The sequence below is a fragment of the Lynx canadensis genome, chromosome A3, assembly GCF_007474595.2.
Source record: "Lynx canadensis isolate LIC74 chromosome A3, mLynCan4.pri.v2, whole genome shotgun sequence".
NCBI lineage: Eukaryota > Metazoa > Chordata > Mammalia > Carnivora > Felidae > Lynx > Lynx canadensis.
In genome coordinates, this window is record NC_044305.1 from 13,093,298 (window position 1) to 13,112,093 (window position 18,796).

At 53.9% G+C, this 18,796-nt stretch overlaps 1 long non-coding RNA gene across 1 annotated transcript; it reads left to right on the plus strand.

Moving 5' to 3' along the window:
• Positions 1-13,503: 13,503 nt before the first annotated feature.
• On the plus strand, positions 13,504-16,808 carry LOC115509624. The gene is made up of 3 exons (XR_003967445.1): positions 13,504-14,203; positions 14,427-14,653; positions 16,779-16,808. It is a non-coding gene; the product is annotated as an uncharacterized LOC115509624 (long non-coding RNA).
• Positions 16,809-18,796: the final 1,988 nt, after the last annotated feature.

Here is an 18,796-nt window from a genome sequence, read left to right on the forward strand (position 1 = left end):
GGCCCAGGTTGCGGAGGGGGGCAGCGTGCCCTCATTATAACGGACGATCATCATAGCAATATCACCTTGTGTTCACAATCTGTTTTACAGTCTGCAGGTACTGAAGCATCTGCAACCCAGAAAGAGAAAATGAAACACAAACCTAGACATTTAGCCAGAAAAGGAAGGGAAGAAGGAGAGATTTAAGAGTGAGCGAGGGATGTGTTTTCTAGCACTGAGAGCATATGTTTCTTCCAGGTCTCAAGATAAGAGAAGGGGTGCTCAGAAAAGAAAAACCTTGAAAACACCAATGCCTTTTGCTCCGGATCAGCCCACAGCAGAGCGTCGGGGAATCCGTAGTAACGGAGGCTTCGGGATATTTTTTGTTTTTGATTAAGAAGCAGAAGGAGGAAAGGCAGCCGGGCCCGAGCCCAGAGCTTTGGAAGGTCCATCTGTGTCTGGCAGCTGGCGGGGTGGGCGCATCTCAGGGGCGAGGCCGCCATCCCTCCCCGCGGCCCCTTCTGCGCCCGGTTTAAGGACAATCAACCTTTCGTGGCCTGTCCCTTGGGAGGGATTGGAAGGAAAGCTGCCATTAAGGGCTAAATCTCAAAGCGTGAAGCCCTGATTCCGGGGCGGCCTCTCGACCCGATTCATCTGTGACCCCGATTGGCGACCCGCTGACGACAGTGGGCTGACTCAGGGCCCCGACCTCGTGTGGGGACTGGGGCCCTGAGAGCTCCTGTGCGTGACCTCGCTTACCCCTCTCCTGGACGCGGTCTCACGGCCCGATCAAGAGCCACATGTCCCAGAGGAGCAGGGTCGGGTGGGACAGGGGTCCACACTCCCTGGGGCCCGTGACCGCAGGGCCGCACAGCCGGTGTCCAGGCTGCACCGCTGGCCGCTGGCCGCCCACTGACTGTGCCCTCGCTGGTGGAGGAGGGGCGGCGGTGACAGCCCCAGCCGCCGACGTCGCTCTTCCCTGGAAGAAGTCCCACTCCTCCAAGGCAGTGAAGCCGGGGCAGTGGGATTGAGCAAGACTTTTCTGAGGGACTTGGAATGTGGCTGAACTCCCGAAGCTGCGGGCATTGGAACCGAGTCATTCTAAAGAGAGTGCCGGAAAGATCCGTGAGCCGACGACCGCCAACCCCACCTGAGAGGAGAGGGACATTTGGAAGCAGAACCCGGGAGGGAATTCACAACAGGAGACGATCAGATTGGTTGTGAGACTGGGTGTTGATATATCCTGGACTGGACTCTGCTTCCTGGGTGATGCACCTGTTCTTGGAGCTGAGCGAGTCTGAGCAGCTTCAGAATGCACCCAAGTTGTCAACCCGGGGAGGGAGGAAGGGACCACGGAGTCCTCGTCAGCTTGGGCTGCTGGAACGAATCTTTTCTCACAGCTCTGGAGGCTGGGAAGTCCAAGGTCAAAGTGCTGGCCAATACAACCCCTGGCGAGAACCCGCCTCCCGTCTTGCAGGCCGTCACCTCCTCTCTGTATCCTCACACTGCAGAGCAGAGAACGTGGAAGCTTGTTCTCTTCTCCTCGGGGTCTCTTCTTTTTATTTTATTTTATTTTTTTAACATTTATTTATTTTTGAGAGACAGAGAGAGAGAGAGAGCATGAGCGGGGGAGGAACAGAGACAGAGGGAGACACAGAATCCGAAGCGGGCTCCAGGCTCCGAGCTGTCAGCAAAGATCCCGACGCGGGGCTCGAACCCACAAACTGTGAGATCATGACCTGAGCCGAAGTCAGATGCTCAACCGACTGAGCCACCCAGGCACCCCCGGGGTCTCTTCTTATAAGGGCACTGATCCCATCCTGGGGGCTCCACCCTCGTGGTTTAATTGCCTCCCAAAGCCTCACCCCCAAACACCATCACACTGAGATCAGGACTTTGAGCATCTGGGTTTGGGAGACACAAACTTACAGTCCATAACACGCACGTACTTAAAGCCAGAGCCACTCACAGCCGGAGCCCTGTGTCCAGGACCCAAGCAACGTGGGGGCGGGAAGAAAGTAAGCCTGAGACGATGTCAGGTAGGTCAGGACTGGAGTCCGCCCTTTCCCTTGACACCCCGTCTGTGGGATCCTCAGCACATTATTCTCCCTCCTGGAGCCTCAGTTTTCCCCATCTCTGAAGTGGGAATCATCGTACCTGCACTGACCTCCAAGGGCTGCTCTAAAACCCAAGAGGAGCCCTCTTATCCAAAACAACCGGGACTGGCCATGGGTCCATTAATAAAACTACACTGGCTCAACTGAGGAATTAAAAAAAAAAATTACGGTCACATCCTTACACGAGTTAACAGAAACACGTAAGTGTCCATTGATTGGTGAAGATTTTTATGACAGAGACAAGACCTTTTTTTTTAATGTGAGTCTGTTACTGGATTCTCTCATTGTCTCCTTCCTTTCGTATAATCATACAATGTTCAGTTTTGATTTATTTCACACGGAATGCTGGCTTGCACAGCGATCTGAGGGCAGAATCTTCCAGAATCCTAGCCAGCAGAAATAACGGAAATCCGACGTGAATCACGCATGTAATTTTGAAGTTTTTATTTTTGTAACTTTATTTATTTTGAGAGAGAGAGAGAGAGAGAGAGCACGAGCGGGGGAGGAGCAGAGAGAGAGGAAGAGAGAGAATCCCAAGCAAGCTCCAAGCTATCAGCGCCAGGACCCGACATGGAGCTCGATCCTACGAACCGCGAGATGATGGCCTGAGCCCAAATCAAGAATCAGCTGCTTGGGGCGCCTGGGTGGCGCAGTCGGTGAAGCGTCCGACTTCAGCCAGGTCACGATCTCGCGGTCCATGAGTTCGAGCCCCGCGTCAGGCTCTGGGCTGATGGCTCAGAGCCTGGAGCCTGTTTCCGATTCTGTGTCTCCCTCTCTCTCTGCCCCTCCCCCGTTCATGCTCTGTCTCTCTCTGTCCCAAAAATAAATAAACGTTGAAAAAAAAAAAAAAAAGAATCAGCTGCTTAACTGACTGATCTACCCAGCCGCCCCAGTTTCGAAGGTTTTAGTAACTACGTTAGGGAAGAAAACTAAAAAAGAAACAGATGACATTAACTTAAACGGTATCTCTGATTTCACTAATCGTATCTGAGATATCACGTCAACACATAATGCATATTAAAATTAAGATAGTCTGCCTTTTTTTCATATAAATCGTCAAAATCTGGTGTGTATGATAGACTCACAATGCATCCCTAGGTTTATCAGAAACACTCGATCTTCATTTAGATTTCGGGGCATTTGCGGTTCAAAGATTCATGTAAACAACTGGCCCCAAATGTGTTTTAAAGTCTTTCAATAACTGAATCACGTGTCTGTCTTTAATAAATTAATCAACCGTATACACCCTCAAAAAGTCAGTCTCTCGGTCCCACCAGCCACGTTTCAAGCGCTCAGTAGCCACGTGCATGGCCAGCAGCTACTATTGTGGGGGTGGGGGGGGGCAGTGCCCTTCTGGATATTTTCTCCAACCTCTTTTTCAGCTTTTTGCTCTTCTCACATATTTGTCAATAATTCACACCTGGAGGAAACAGGTTTGGGAACAAAACCGGTGACTTTCAGTAAAGAGGCATTTCAGAGAGGAGCCGACGGTCCCAAGCTGTAGGTTTCGCTACGTGTTCACGCTTCAGATAGTCAGCTGAGTCGGATGAGGGGCTTTGGGTGGGAGAGATCCTACTCCGGATTGAGCGCCCTAAGTGCAACGAACGGATTGTGAAAACTGCTCATCACTACCTCCCACCTTTATTATTATTATTAAATTGAGGTGGTGGTTGTCGTTGTCTTTGCTAGTCTAAAGGCCCACCGACCCGCCTGTGCCCCGCTCAGATGGCTGCCTAACCAATTTCCCTTCCCACGTTCCTCTTTCCAGACAAAGCTCAACTTTGCCGTGGGGTCCAACCGGGCCCCGTGCAGCCCCTTGGCTCAAGGGGACACTGCCCTGAGCCCCGCTTCCAGGGTCAGCCTGATTAGTCGGTGGTTATGAGTGTATTGCAATCCCCCCGGAGGTTGTTAGTGGTCCGGAGTGGGCACGTGGGCTGAGCTGGCCCGTTGTATGGGAGGGAGAGCATACATCACTCACCGAGGTTTCTCTCCCAGTGCCACCGGGACCAGGAGGCATGTGGCCCCCGTTGCTGATGGTGGCTATCTTGCGGCCAAGAGAGGAACTGACAACAGCAGATGGCCAAACAGAGAAGCTGGTGGTGGTGTATCACCGCTGAATCAAGCCTTCTCAAGTCTACCTAACCAGTGGATGCTGTAGTGGGAAATAACAAATTTTCTCATGGCGTCGGCCACATTTGTTAGGAGTTTCATCACATGCCAGCGAAAGCAAGCCGACTGACACGCCATCCCTTCCCAAAGCCGTCTCTGGCCCCTCAGCACCCAGCAACCTCTCCCTCCTCGGAACCTCGGAACTTTCTCACTGCACTAACCCACTGCTCCCCGCGTGCTAATTTAGGTCCCTGTTCACGGCCAGGTGCCTGCTGAGAACGAAACCTGATCCACTTCTCCTCTCCTTAGCCCTTAGTGCCCTTGGCAGGTGCTTTGTGGATTTCATTGCCCTCAGAAGGTGCTGTGCCCTTAGTAGGTGCTTTGTAGATTTCATTGCCTAAATAAATGTATATTTTCATTCTAGTTGCTTTAGAAAGCCAGAGAGATGGGTGAAACCTCTGTCTTGTTTTCCGTTTTTAAGAAACTCATCAGTGAGACGTAAACTGCTCTGTTAGACGACACTGCAGCACTTCGATGCCAGTAAAGACAGGTTTTAAGATGTTTTATTTTATTGGGACAAGCTACACGTCCATAAAAGCCCCATCCGTCTTTTTCCCAGTCGATGGTATTTGAAGACTCAGTAATTTCCTTCCCGCAATTGATATCCCTCTTTAACATTCAAAATCCCTTTAACAGATGTGGTACTTTCCGACAAACCCATCTGGACAGGTGGCTGCCACAGTAAATCTCCTTCGTGGGCCTGGGGCACTCTGGGTGCTGATGGAATGTTCATCCATTCATCCTTTAACTGCGGGACTCCCCATCCTTCGGGGGAATGAACCCCAGCCATTAGAACAAAATGCAGGCTGAGTCTTTAAAAGAAAATGTCAAAACTGCCCTGGAAACTTCACAGATGGAATTTTAGGAAGGACGTGGCCGTTCGTAATTAAGTCAATTCGTGTTGGCTTCATCTGTAACTCTGGCCAGAATTCGATCACCTCCCCACCTCCTCCATGAATGGTCTGAGCATCCACCGTCTCCAGCTGGACTATTGCAGCTGCCTCCTCACAGGGAGCCCGAGGAATCCTTTCAAATATCAAGGCAAAATCTACAAAGTCCTCTGGGCAAGTCTCAAGTCACATCCCATGTCTCTCAGAACGTGACCAAAATTTCTCTTCCGTGCCCTATAAGCCCTTACCTAAGAAGTCTGGCTTCTCCCCCTTGCCCGCTCCACTCTAACCTTCCTAGAACATGCTCCCACCGCAGGGCCTTTGCACATGCTGTTTCCACTATCTGGAACATGTTTCCTCCAGATATGCACATGAAAGGTTCCTCTAATTCCTCTCGCATTGGCCCAAATGGTACAGCACAGACAGGACTTTCAGCAACCCCAACCTAACGTAGCTCCCCAGAAGTCTCTATCCCAATACTTTGCCTGATTTTTGAACATCTTTCATACCATATAACAGCTGTGTACATATACGTATGTGTGCATGTGTGTGTGCACACATGCGTTTCCATTTACGTATCTGTGTGCACACACACACATGTGCATGTCTCTGTGACTGCACGTGGGGGGTGGGCCTTAATGTTCACTGCCCCCTCCCCCTCCACTGGAAGGTCGGCTCCACGAGAACCGGGCCTCGGTCTGCTCCACTCGCAGCGGTAGCCTCGGTGCCTGAAGCGACGCCCGGCCCCCGGGAGTTGCTCCGTGAGGAGCCGGTGAATGAACGAATTGAACGAGTGAGCGACGCCCTGTCCCGAGCACCGCCTCAAAGGAGAACCCGGGGAGACGAACGGAAGCTGGCCTGGCCCGGGGCGCCCGAACCCAGGGGCTGGACGCCTCGTGCAGTGACCCTCAGGACGAGCCTCCAAGAGCCCGAGTTCCACCAGGGTCTGTGTCGCCCCGCACAAAGGACCTCTGCGCGGTGATCTGACCACAGGGACCACCCAGAGCAAGAGTCAGGCTTGGCCCGAGTACACGTCCCCGGAACGAGCCTGGGATCGCCGGGTGTGCCGTCCCCAGTGACCCAGTTCCTGGATGGTCACCACGGGCAGCCCATCGGGACGAGCCGGACGGTTGGGCAGGCGGAGCTTGACGAGGCCGAGCTCGCACCCCGGGCCACCCCCGCTCCAGGTGGGGAAACGCGGGCGACGGGGAGACGAGGACGGCCACGGGCACCCGGGGCGCTGGGGCAGAGCCGGCCAAGACCAGCTTCCTCCCAGGCCAGGGCGCCTCCCTGATGGAAGCTTCTGGGAGCCTTGGCCCTGATCCCTTCTCTCACCACTCCTCGTGAGTCAGTAGGGCAGGATTACCAGGGCCCAGCTTGGCAAATGAGGAAACTGAGGCACAGCCAAGGTAAGTGACTCACCGTCTTTCAAAGGGCTCATTACCATGGGCCGATGGCCAGGTGGTTACCGTGTGGGCCTGGGCCTGCAGGCTGGGCTGGGTCCTGGTTGGGCCGCTTCCGAGCTGAGAAATTGCTAACCCTTGTGTGCCTTCATTTTTCCATCTGTAAATTGGGTAATATGCGTAATTGACCCATAGCCTTTTATCAGCATGATGAAACCAGGCATCAGGGGGAGGAGCCCGACTCGGGAACGCGATGGCTGGTCAACCCACCGGCCCTTCCACTCGCTGCCTCTAGGACCCTCGGTGAGTCACCAACTGTCTGTCTGCAAATCGAAACAAGGACGGTGTCTCCCCTTGAGGTTCTTGTGAGGATTGGGAGGTTTAATGATTAAATGCCTTAAAATGTTTTTTGTTTTGGTAAAACAATGAGAATAGTGCCTCCACAGGGCAAGCACAAGTATTTGTTAAATAAAAATACGAACAGGGGCGCCCGGGTGGCTCAGTTGGTTAAGCATCCGACTCTAGATTTCAGATCTCGCAGTTTCAGATCTCATGATCTCATGATCTCATGATCTCGCGGTTCGTGAGCTCAAGCCCTGCATCAGGCTCCGTGCTGGCAGCGGGGTCCTCTCTCCTCTGTCTCTCTCCTCCTCCCCAGTTCTCTCTCTCTCTCAAAGTAAGTAATAACATTAAAAAACACTACCAACATAAAATACAGGTGAAGTGTTCAGACCACCATCTCACACACACATACACACACACACACACACACACACACGGCCTCAGCTCTGGAGGGAGGGTCTGCAGACTCTGCCCCTGCCCCCACCCCCCAGACCCGCCGGCCACCATGCCCAGAGCCCAGGGAATGTGCTGGGCCTCACTCCTCCGCTGGCAGGACAAGAGAGATTAGAGGAGGTCTAGGTGCATTTTCCTCCTCCCCACCCCCGCTCCTCCCTCCACAGCCACACGGCCACCCCCAGAGCCTCCTGCTCAGGCCTCTGGTGATTCCCCAAACCCGACCCGGAGATGGGCGCCTGGCACCCCCAGCCACCAGCACAGACTATCTCCGGTGTGACGCAGAGTGGGGGACCGGAGCCCCGCAGGCTCCATGGGGCCACAGACAGGTCCGGCTAAGAGAGGACGAGGCCTCGCCCCCTGCCGAGTGGGCCCCCAGTCCCACCCTGGTTATCCCTGGGCTGAGCATCCTGGTTGTCCTGTCGCCCGAGGAGGCCCTGGGGACACGCAGGAGGGAGCCGCGGTCATTCCTCCCATCTTACACAGGCTCTCACCGCTAAGCCCTATTAGCACAAACTGAGACTTTCCTATTGGAAGGAAAGGAAAATTCAAAAGGATGGGCTTTCAAAACATGTGTCCCTATGCTCTGTCCTGAGGGTCTGAGTCATTTAATGAGTGTCATTCGTCATCCCCCACACTGGGGAGCAGGCGCTGACCGTGCCCTGCACAGAGCCCTGGAACCCAATGCACCACCAGTATCTGTCTCTCTTTGCCTGAGAGCTTTTGGACACACCCTCAGCAGACCGCTTTGCCCGCATGGGGCTGGCAGAAAGTGCCAGAGAATTAACACCCCCTGCAGTAGCCCCCAAAGAATGACTTGTCAGAGTTGGTGTCCCTGGCTCCAGGGGCAGCCTGTCCACACTTGACTGGCTCCGCCTCCCAGACTTTCTCCGTGGGGGTGAACTCCAGCTGTCCTCTGAACCAGCAGGCTTAATAACACATCCCGAATGCCTCTCCTGCCTTCCCACTCTCACTTCCTGCTCCCAGCCAGTGTTTCCTGGAATCACCTCCCAAATAAATCACTTGCTCCCCAATTCTTGTCCCAGAGTCTCCACCTGGGACAGCCCCGTCTAAGGCACTGAGCATCAGTCACATTCGTCCCACCCCCAGCCCCCCGCGTCAGACCCCAAATCCGAGAGACTCAATCAGCTCGCTCTTACAAATAGACGAGAAATCAACTCAGGAGAAGCCTGCATGGCAATTTACTCCAGGAGGGGCTGGATTTTTCCATGAAATATTTTCGTATGGTATCGATTACTGCAAGGGAAGCTCGAATGGAATCAATCAGACCTGCAGTCAGAAAAACTCGCTGTGGCTCTGCCCTGAAGCCCGGACCTGGGTGGCGCGGGGGCATGTGCACAGGGAACCCCGTCGGGCCCCGCTGCTGTCATCGGAGGCGATACTGGAAGAGGTTGGACGGGGTGGCTGCCCTTGGCTGGCATTCAAGAAGGGCGATCACCAGGAATTTGCAATGGATTTGGCTGGCGGAGGAGGCTAAGAGGCTGCCCTCTGACTTACAATGGACGGAGGCGTCAGGCACCCCAAAGACAAACACGGCAGGAGGAGCAGGTTTGGGGAGGGAGGTCACGAGTTCACACTCCGGCGGCTCATTGAACTTGGAGCTGCCTTCGAAAGATCCAGGTGACCATGTCAAGAGGTCCGTGGGGGCGTATGGGGCCAGAACTCAGAGGAGAGGCAAGAGTTACAGAGACCATCTGTGGGCAGATGTAGTCGAGGGAAGGGATAAGGACTTTAAGGGGGGGGGTGTGTGTTTCTTGTTTTGTTTTGTTTTTTATTGCGGTAAAATACACATAAAATTTACCATCTTAACCACTTGGAAGACACTTGGATTGCTTCTCCCTTTTGACCACCGTGAATAATACCACTCCGAATAGGAGCACACCGTATATCTCCCCGAGACTCAGTTCTTTTGTGCATATACCCAGACCTAGACGTGCCGGATCACGTGGTAATTCCACCTTCAACTTCTGGAAGAACTGCCATCCTGTTTCCCACGGCGGTGACACCATTTTGCATTCCCCCCACCAGGGCCTAAGGGGCCCCACCTCCGCCACGTCCTCGCCGACGCTTGCTATTTCCTGGAGTTTGGGATCGTAGCCATTCTGTCGGGTGTGGGGCGGCGAAGCGGTTTTGAATGACGGATGTGGAGAAGGTAGAGAGGAAGAAAAGGCCTCGCTCCACACCATAAGGAGGCCAGGCACACCATAAGGTGCACGAGCGTCCGGCTCAGCTCACTGTCACTCCCACGAACCTGGGTCTGTGGGGCCGCGCTTGGCTACAATGTAGCAAATGCTGTGGCAATGCCGTGAGGACATTTACCGTTTTCTTTTTTTTTTTTTAATTTTTTTTTAACGTTTATTTAGTTTTGAGACAGAGAGAGACAGAGCATGATCGGGGGAGGGGCAGGGAGAGAGGGAGACACAGAATCTGAAGCAGCTCCAGGCTCCGAGATGTCAGCACAGAGCCCAATGCGGGGCTCGAACTCACGGACCGCGAGATCATGACCTGAGCCGAAATCGGACGCTTCACCGACCGAGCCACCCAGGCGCCCCATTTTACCGTTTTCTTAATACAAGGTCCCCAAGTGGTTGGGCAGTTCAGGCTCCTCCCTGTCTGCCACCATGAGCCCATCGGGGACGCCGCCCCCTCCCGGCCACATGATGCATCTCCCCGGCATCAGGCCCCTGTGCACCCGTGGCGACTTCTGGAACAGCAGGAAGAGGTCACAAGGCAGAAGCGCTACCTTCCACGACTTCTACCTTTTTAGCAGGAAGAAAACGATTTCCCCCAAGTCCCCGGCAGATGCCTGCTTACATCTCATGGGCAAGAACTGGTCCTGCGCCCACACACGTGTAGGGGTGCGGGCCGTCTAGGCAGAGATGGCTGGCCCCACCCCCACAGTGAGGATCAGCTGGCCCGGGTGGGCCCTCGAGTCAGCATTTCTAACAAGCTCCCAGGTGATGCTAATGCTGCCGGTCCGGGACCACCCCTGAGAAAGCCTGGCTTGCCACCCCTTGAGTGGGGCACATGGCCACCCAGAGAAAGTCCAGTAGTCTATGTCGGTACGAACCAAGATGTTCTGCCGCATCTGTTGAGCTCACTTGATGCCTCTTTTTCACCCACCAGACTCTAAGCCCTTGGAAGCAAGGGTCATCAAAGTCACCCTAGGCCCTGGGCTCCGAGACTGAGTTACTGAGACTTAGTGGCAACTTTAGAAAGGTCTGTCGAATGAATGAACCGACGAGCATCTCCCCAAAGATGTGTGAGGCTGCTCGGTGATCTGATAACCCTGATCAAAGAGCCTTTGCAGCAACTCCAAGGCCGGGCCAGCCGGTCCCCAGCGGGTTCCTCCAAAGCAGCCCGTGTGGTTTCTCTCTCCACGTCTCTCCTCCCCCCCCAGGGGACGCCTGGCTTCCTGCTCCGAAATGCCCTGCGGGACCCGCACGCTGCCGGGGGGTAGCTCAGGAACAACCCTCGTTTGGGGGTCTTTGCTGCTGCGTGCACCCAGGCAGATGCAGACAGACTGCGGCCATCGGTCCCCAATAGTCTGTTAATGGCCCATGGGCTGTGGTCCCCAATTCGAGGCAAAGAAACAGGCCCTCAATCCCCGCGTTGTCTCAGCAGACGACACCGAGAGCTCCCGTAGCCCAGCTCGTGATTCCTTATGAACCCGAGCGAATGCGGCTGCCAGTAGGCGTGCAGATTCCGTTTATCCACTGGTTGCTGGTGGGGAACGAGACCGATGAGGAAGCGCGCCGTTCCCGCACAGGTTATCCTTTCGCTCTGCACTCCCATTCACCTTTGATCCCGATGACAGTCCTGGAGGGAGGGAAGTGGGGCGAGATTCGGGTGCCCATTTCACAGATGAGGCTGAGAGAGCGAATGAGGCCCGAGGCTGCGCGAGGGGAAGCTGCACCAGAGCCCAAGTCCTGTGACCACGAGCACACGGGTGAACTTTACGTGATCTGGCTGTTCACAGACGAACCGCTTCCTGCTTCGGTCAGAGGGCCAGCCGATCCTGTGACACAAAACGGGGTCACTTGTGGTTGGGGCCCCATCTGGACGGCTGGGGGTCTGTGACACTCTCCATCTAGTCCTGCAGCTGGAAGGTTCGAAGGTTCTGGCGGCTGAGCTCCCCGCCACCTTGGACGCGTCCCTCCCCCTGCTGCTCCTTGCTTCCTAACCAGAAGGATGAGGGTAAAATGAGAGACACGGAGGGCTCGTCCCCGCTCTGGCTCACCGAAGGTGCAACAGGCGTTTGTCCTTTGTTTGTTTGTGGCCACTCCATTCCCTCTCTCGACACGATGCTAACATCCCACGAGGAGGCCCGCCTTCCCAAGCCAATTCCAGAAACTCAAATTCCCGCCCTTCTTTGCAGCCGGGATGCGGTCACATGGTCCAGGCTCTGCCAATCAGGCACACCCATGTGAGACAGGGATTCAGGGCGAAGCTTGGTGTGCTGGCGGCTGTGTCCAAGCGATGTGAGCTTCTAGAAAACGCTACGGCAAAGCTTTTGGTTCTTCCTGGGGCTCAGCGCGGCTCAGCCTGCAGAGCCCAAGCCCGATCTCATCAGGGCAGACACGGGGGCGGTGTTGTGTTGCCAAAGCAGCCCGGGTGGTGTGGCTGAAGTCTTTTCTGGCCGCCTGGCTTCAAAGCCTGCGTTCTGACCCTCCCACAGATTCGAGGATACTTAGCATCTTTTATCAAATCCCTTTCTGGCTTTAACTGGCCAAAGCCGGTCCTCTAGGAGCAACCTGGTTCCCGCAGGCAGAGGCAGTAACCTACTCTGACTCGGGGTTCCTGCTCCCGAGTCCTCCCTCCAAGGTGAGTCCTCCCTCCAAGGTGAAGGGCACAGAGCAGAATACATCCAGCTCATGGCAGAGGCCTCTGCTGCAGTCTTGGTCGGCAGCCCAGCCCTCATGGGCACCGCACCTGCCAGAGCCCCAGACGACCGGATGTGAACACAAGTGGATGAGTCACCAGGAGCAATCACGGGACGAGGATGGCCCTGGGTGCCTGGAGACCGAGCTGCTGCCAAAGCCACGCAGGAGATGGCGCTGAGACTGACGGGAGCCGCTTCCTGGGACAGAGCCGTGGGGTGAGGCCAGGTCCCACTGCAAGGAAGGTAAGTGGGTACGTTGGGGGTGCCAGAGGGGGCCAGCCGGGGACACTGAGCAGGACGGACAGTCCTTCCAGGCTCTGCGGAAGCCCGGGGCCCTTCACTCTGGTCTGTGTTGGCCCGGCCTGTTGTCCTGGGGAGGCTGCTTCACCCCACAGGGGACAGTGACTCCAGGGGGCCTGGCTCTGGGCCAGGCCAGGCCAGGGGTCACGCAGGCAGGCTCCCCTCACAACCATCACCGCTCCCCTAACCCACCCTCCCCTCCTAAGTTCCAGAGGAGGTAGGATGGGTAGACCAGGGGTGCACACGGGCCTCTCTTCGCAGGTGGAAATGGGGAGTGTGCCCCTCCCTCCTTACCCACCCCCCTCCAGCTCTAGCCGCAGCCTGGACGGACCTCTCTGGGCCTGGGCCTCGCTTTGGCCCACCCGTCTCAGCCACCCGGCCTCGGTCCCCATCCCTCCCCTCCCCACAACCACTGCTCCTGTGGGGTCTTATTTATATTCTCTTCATTTACCTACACACACCTCAGGGTCAGCTGGGGGCCTCAGAACCGTCTGGGCAAACTTATGTCACCTTCCTGTCTTTCCTGAGGCCCCCACCCCTGGGCAGGGCTCTCAGCCCAGCCACCAGGCACCGAAGGTGAGAATCACCTCAGGAGCTTTAAAACGACCCATGCCCGTGAGGGATCTTATTAGGAGGGGTGATGAGAAAGTTCTAGAACCGAATTATGGGGGTGGTTGCACAACTAGGGAAATTTTAAAATCACCCACTGAAAGTGGGTGAGTTTTATGGTATGTAAACTATACTTCACTAACCTTGTCATTTTTTTTTTTTAATGTTTTTATTTTTAGGAGAGAGAGAGAGACAGAGCATGAGCGGGGGAGGGGCAGAGAGAGAGGGAGACACAGAATCCGAAGCAGGCTCCAGGCTCCGAGCTGTCAGCACAGAGCCCGATGTGGGGCTCGAACCCACGAACCGCAAGATCATGACCTGAGCTGAAGTCAGATGCTTAACTGAGCCGCTCAGGCGTTCCGCTAAAGTTGTTCTTTAAAAAATACTCATGTCTAGGCCCACGGCTACCCCCATTAAATCAGAATCTCTGGTTTGGGGCCTGGGCCGAGACCCCCACTCTGGTGTCACCGTGACCCCAAACATTTCATTCCACTGCCATCATTCACACACTCACCCCGAGGGAGAAGGAGTGACCCCCCCCCATTCACTTTCTGGGGCCACCGTAACCACCACCACAACCTGGGTGGCTTAAAACAACAGGAATCCACTCTGTTCCAGGGCCCTGGGGCCAGAAGTCTGAAGTCCACGTGTCAGCAGAGTCATGCTCCCCCCAAAAGTTCCAGGGAGGATCCTTCCATGCTTCTTCCAGCTTCTGGCAGTTGCCCACGAGCCTTGGCATTTCTGGGCTTCTAGCTGCGTCCCTCCCATCCCTGCCTCCCTCCTCATGTGGCCTCCCTCCCTATGTCTGTCCATGTCCCTGTTTTCCCTTCTTACAAGGACACCAATCAGTGGACTGGGCCCACCCTTGTCCAGAATGACCTCATCTTAACTATTTACATCTGCTAAGACCCTTTCTCCAAATAAGGTCACATTCCGAGGTTCTGGATGGACAGGAATTCCGGAGGGGCGCTATTCAACCCAGCACGTTGAGAATGGGAACCCAGTGAACCTTGTCAGGACCAGACGATACAGCGACAGGTGCGGCCCCCTTCTCCACTTCCTGCAGTAACTGTGCCTCTGTTATGGCCCCGGGCCTCCTCTAAGAAACAGGTCTGAGGCTCGGCTCCCTCCAGGTGTGCAGGCGTGACAAGGTGGTGTCTCCATAAGTGTCCTTCTGGAGGATCCCCAGGGGCTCCTGGGCCTGGGGGGATGGGAACTGGGAAAGCCCCACGGGTCGTGTCATCTCACTCCGTCCTACCAGAGAAAGCGCTGCGGTGTTGATCTTCACCTAACAGGCCCTCAAGCCCGTTGCTGAATTGGTTCCAAATTGCAAGGTTGGGGAAGAGAATGATGATTGGTGATCACCCCTAAGAATAATTACACACAGCCCAGATCTTGAGCCAAACATCACCTGAAGGAGACGCACATGGATTCATTCAATTCCACAGCCAAAATATGAGGTCAGGACTCATCGTCCCCTTTTCCCAGGTAAGGAAATCAGGGTTCAGAGAAGTCAAGTACCTAGCCCAGAGTCTCACAGCTTGTAAGAGGCAGGGAACTGGAGAGGTGCCTGGGTGGTTCAGTTGGTTAACCGTCCGACTTTGGCTCAGGTCATGATCTCATGGTTGGTGAGTTTGAGTCCCGTATCCAGGTCTGTGCTGACAGCTCGGAACCTGGAGCCTGCTTCGGATTCTGTGTCTCCCTCCCTCTCCCTGCCCCGCCCCTGCTCACACTCTGTCCTTCTCTCAAAAATAAACATTAAAAATATATATATATTTTTAAGAGACAGAGGACTAGATTTGAGCCCCAAAACCTGGCTCCAGAGGCCGTGCCCCAAACCAGGTTTCTGGAAACTGTGGCCCGTGGGCCAATCTGGCCTGCCTGGGCATGTATTTGTATGGCCTGCAGGCTGAGAATGGCTTTTAACCCATTTTTAAAGGGGAAGAAGAGGGAAAGGAGGAGGACGAGGACGAGGAGGAGGAGGAGAAAGAAGATAGAACCAAGGCTGTACGTGGCCCACAAAGCCTAAACTCTTTACCCTGTCCCTTTATGTTAAAAGTCTGCCATGATGCCTCCCAAGTCCCCTACAACGACTAGGAGAGGATCAAAAATGATACGGAGGTTGCGGACAGAAATCTGTATCCGCAGGGTCAGCGTGTAAGATGCCTGTGAAATGATGACAAATCACACGAGCACATAGCTCCCAACTCAGGCCCACGACCCAGACGAGGCCAATCACAGTACATGTATTATGTTCCCAGGCGTAATGACTGGTTCAGGCAGTAGTGTGTGAAATAAGTCAGGTCAGTGAGATGCAGTCTTGGGACTCTGCTATAAAATAGTCTTAAGAATAAAGAGGAGGAAGGGGAGGATTTATTGGCTCACATAATTGAAAGTGTTCTCTTGCCAGCTTCAGGTACAGCTTGACCTAGGTGTCCACACATGTACTTGCTTTCTATTGCTGCATAACAAATTACCACAAACTTGGCAGCTTCGGCCAATAAGGGTTTATTATCTCACAGTTCCCATGGGTCAGAAATCAGGCTATGGGTTAGCTTGGGTCTCTGCTCAGGTCACAGCAGACTGAAATCAGGGTCTGACTTTAGCAGCCTTAGTGAAAAATGTTTGAAGCTGCAAGTCATTTCACATTCAGGTTCCTCTTCCACACTTGCTGGCTGTGGAAACGATCCCCGCCTGTTTGCTGTCTGTCACGGAAAGGCCACACCCTGCCAAGTGGCCTTCATCACAAGACAGCATTTTGACCTTTCAGGGCCAGCTGGAGCATCTCTGATTCCAGGGAAGACCCCAGTCCCTTTTCAGGATTTACACCTGATGGGTCAAGCCCACCCAGGATTTTCTCCCTTTTGATTCATTCAAGTTCAACTGATAGGGGTCCTTAATCACATCTTCAAAATCCCTCCCCTTTATCTCAATCATGGGAGTGAAATCCATCATATCCACAGTCCTGCCCACACCCAGGGGGACAGGGTTCTACGGAGCCTATATATCCGAGAGGGGCAGGAATCTTGGGTGCCACCTTAACATTGCAATGCAATCCATCTACCCCACAGCTCTCCTTCTGCCTCAGTTCTAAGCCCACACGTGGCCTCAATTAGCACCCAGTTCAAACCCGGAAGTAAGAAAGCTCCTCTCAATGGAGTGAATGAAAATAGGCCCTTTATCCCCATTGGCTCAAAAAGGATCGCACACCTATGTCTGAACCAATCACCGGACAGAGCATGGAATGCACAGATTGGCCAGGTCTGAGTCACATGCCCGAATCCGGAACAAGAAGCCGAAGCCACGTCACTAGAGGCTCTGGTGGAGGAAATCCAGGAGGGACCAGTTTCCCCATAGGAGAGGAGAGTTCTTGTTATAAAAGCTGGGCACATGGGGACGCCTGGGTGGCTCAGTCTGCTAAGTGTCAGGCTCTTGATTTCAGCTCAGGTCATCGCCTTACGGTTCGTGAGTTTAAGCCCTACATGGGGTTCCACACTGGCAGTGCGGAGCCTGCTTGGGGATTCTCTCTCCTTTTCTGCCCCTAACCCCCCCCCTCGTGTTCTCTCTCTGTCAAAAATAAACTTTTTTTTTAATGTCTCTATTTATTTTTCAGAGACAGAGTGCGAGCAGGGGAGGGGCAGAAAGAGAGGAAGACCCAGAATCCGAAGCAGGCTCCAGGCTCCGAGCTGTCAGCACAGAGCCCGACGCGGGGCTCGAACTCACGAACCGCGAGATCATGACCTGAGCCGAAGTCGGACGCTTAACCGGCTGAGCCACCCAGGCGCCCCAATAAACATTTTTTTTTAAACTGGACAAATGGACCCTGAAAGCAATCCCAGTTCTCCCTCAAAAAAGCAAAAATCTGTGTGGTCCATACATACTCTCCTGGATAGACTACCTTATTTTATCTCCAGTTCAATGCCATTTTTATCATCCAAATTTCCAACCCTTTCCCTGATTCCTAACTTCTATGTTATTGCAATGTTAGCTTACAAATGTATATTCACCTACATGCCCTGCAAATGGACACCCAGCACTGAAGTTTTTTTTTGTTTGTTTGTTTGTTTGTTTGTTTGTTTGTTTGTTTTAACGTCCAGGCCACTAATAGGGTAAAATGTGTAACAGTGTACCTCCCAAGGGCCGTGAGAGGGAACGTTCTGAGTCAGAGCTCGTGCTGCTGAGTTCACTTTCCTCCAGCGGGGAGAGGGGGCTACTTTTGTCCCCTCCTCTCCAGGCTCCCGTGCCTCGGCCCCCGTGTGAGCCTCCAAGGGCTGGTCTCAGGGGCGAGAGTAAAAATATTTAGCGACAGACCCGACGCATCAGCTCAGACGGCTGCTGTAAACAACCAGAGCCTTTTCCAGGCCAAATGTTGATCTGACCGGCCTCTCGCGCAGGGCAGCATGTGGCCAACAGTGTGGCCACATCAGCACTTCCAAGAAGTTTTCCCTGGGTCATTATGCTTGGAGACTGTTTCCGTGTGAGCCTGAGGATGGCCAAGGGTGCTTATAATCACAGGCCTCTGGCCAGCGGACTTAACACCAATTATAAGTGCACAAAGAAGGCTGGTTGTTATGTGCCAGCACTGTTCTGAGCACCCTGTGTATAAACTCGTTAATAGCTCACGACAGCCCTGGGAAGTGGGGACTATGGTCATTATCCCCACTTGGTAGATCAGTGTGACAAACAGCTGGGGAGTGGTAGCCTTGAACCTCTGTGGCTTTGCTTCTAAACACTGGGGTCCCAATCTCTCCACTTTACCACGTCCGTTTGAAAGCATCACACACAGGTATATTCATTCGCTCATTTCACAAATACCTACAGAACACCGACTGTGTACTAGGCACTCTTATAGGCACTGGACCTACGATAGCAAACAACCCAGACGCAGCCCCTGCTCCCCTGAAGCTAGTGTGGGCTGCAGGTGGGGCGGGGGTGGGGGAGGGGTGCTGAAGGGACCCTGGTCATAGGCACAGAATAAAAACAGAATTTTGTATAGTGGCATGCTGTAGGAAGGCAATAAAATAAGGAGGGAGGATAGAGAGTGAAGGCGACCAGGAAAGATCTTTGGGTAAGACAGGAGAGAACTCTCAGGGAGGTGACAGCTGAACTGAGAGGTGAATGACGACAAAGAGCAAAACCAGAGAGAGGGCACAGCAAGTGCAAAGGCCCTGGGGCAGGAAAAGGCTTAAGGAACAAAGAGAAAGACACCCTTGTGGCTCCGTTAATGTGAGCCATCTCGCATCATCTGGGGAATGATTATGGAATTGCTGTTCATTTCCTTAGGTGTGATAACGAAGGGGAGGTCACCTGGGGCACCAGCTTATTCTTAGGAAGTGCACGCTCAGGTCACAAGGGGTGATGTGCCATAATGATCATGACTTTTTTCAAATGGTGCAGCTGGATATAATGTACACATGGCCAAACATTAACAACTGTTGATTCCAGGTGGAAGGTATAGCATAGCCACTGTCCTACTCTTTCAACAATTTGGTTGGAGATTTTTATACTAAAAACAGAAGGCAGAGCTCCACCTTGTCCACAGATCTGCGGCTGTGCTTCCTGGGGCCGTGTTAACTCATTTTGATGCCCAATTACCTGCGGACTGATGCCGGGGTGCCCCATTTTATCACA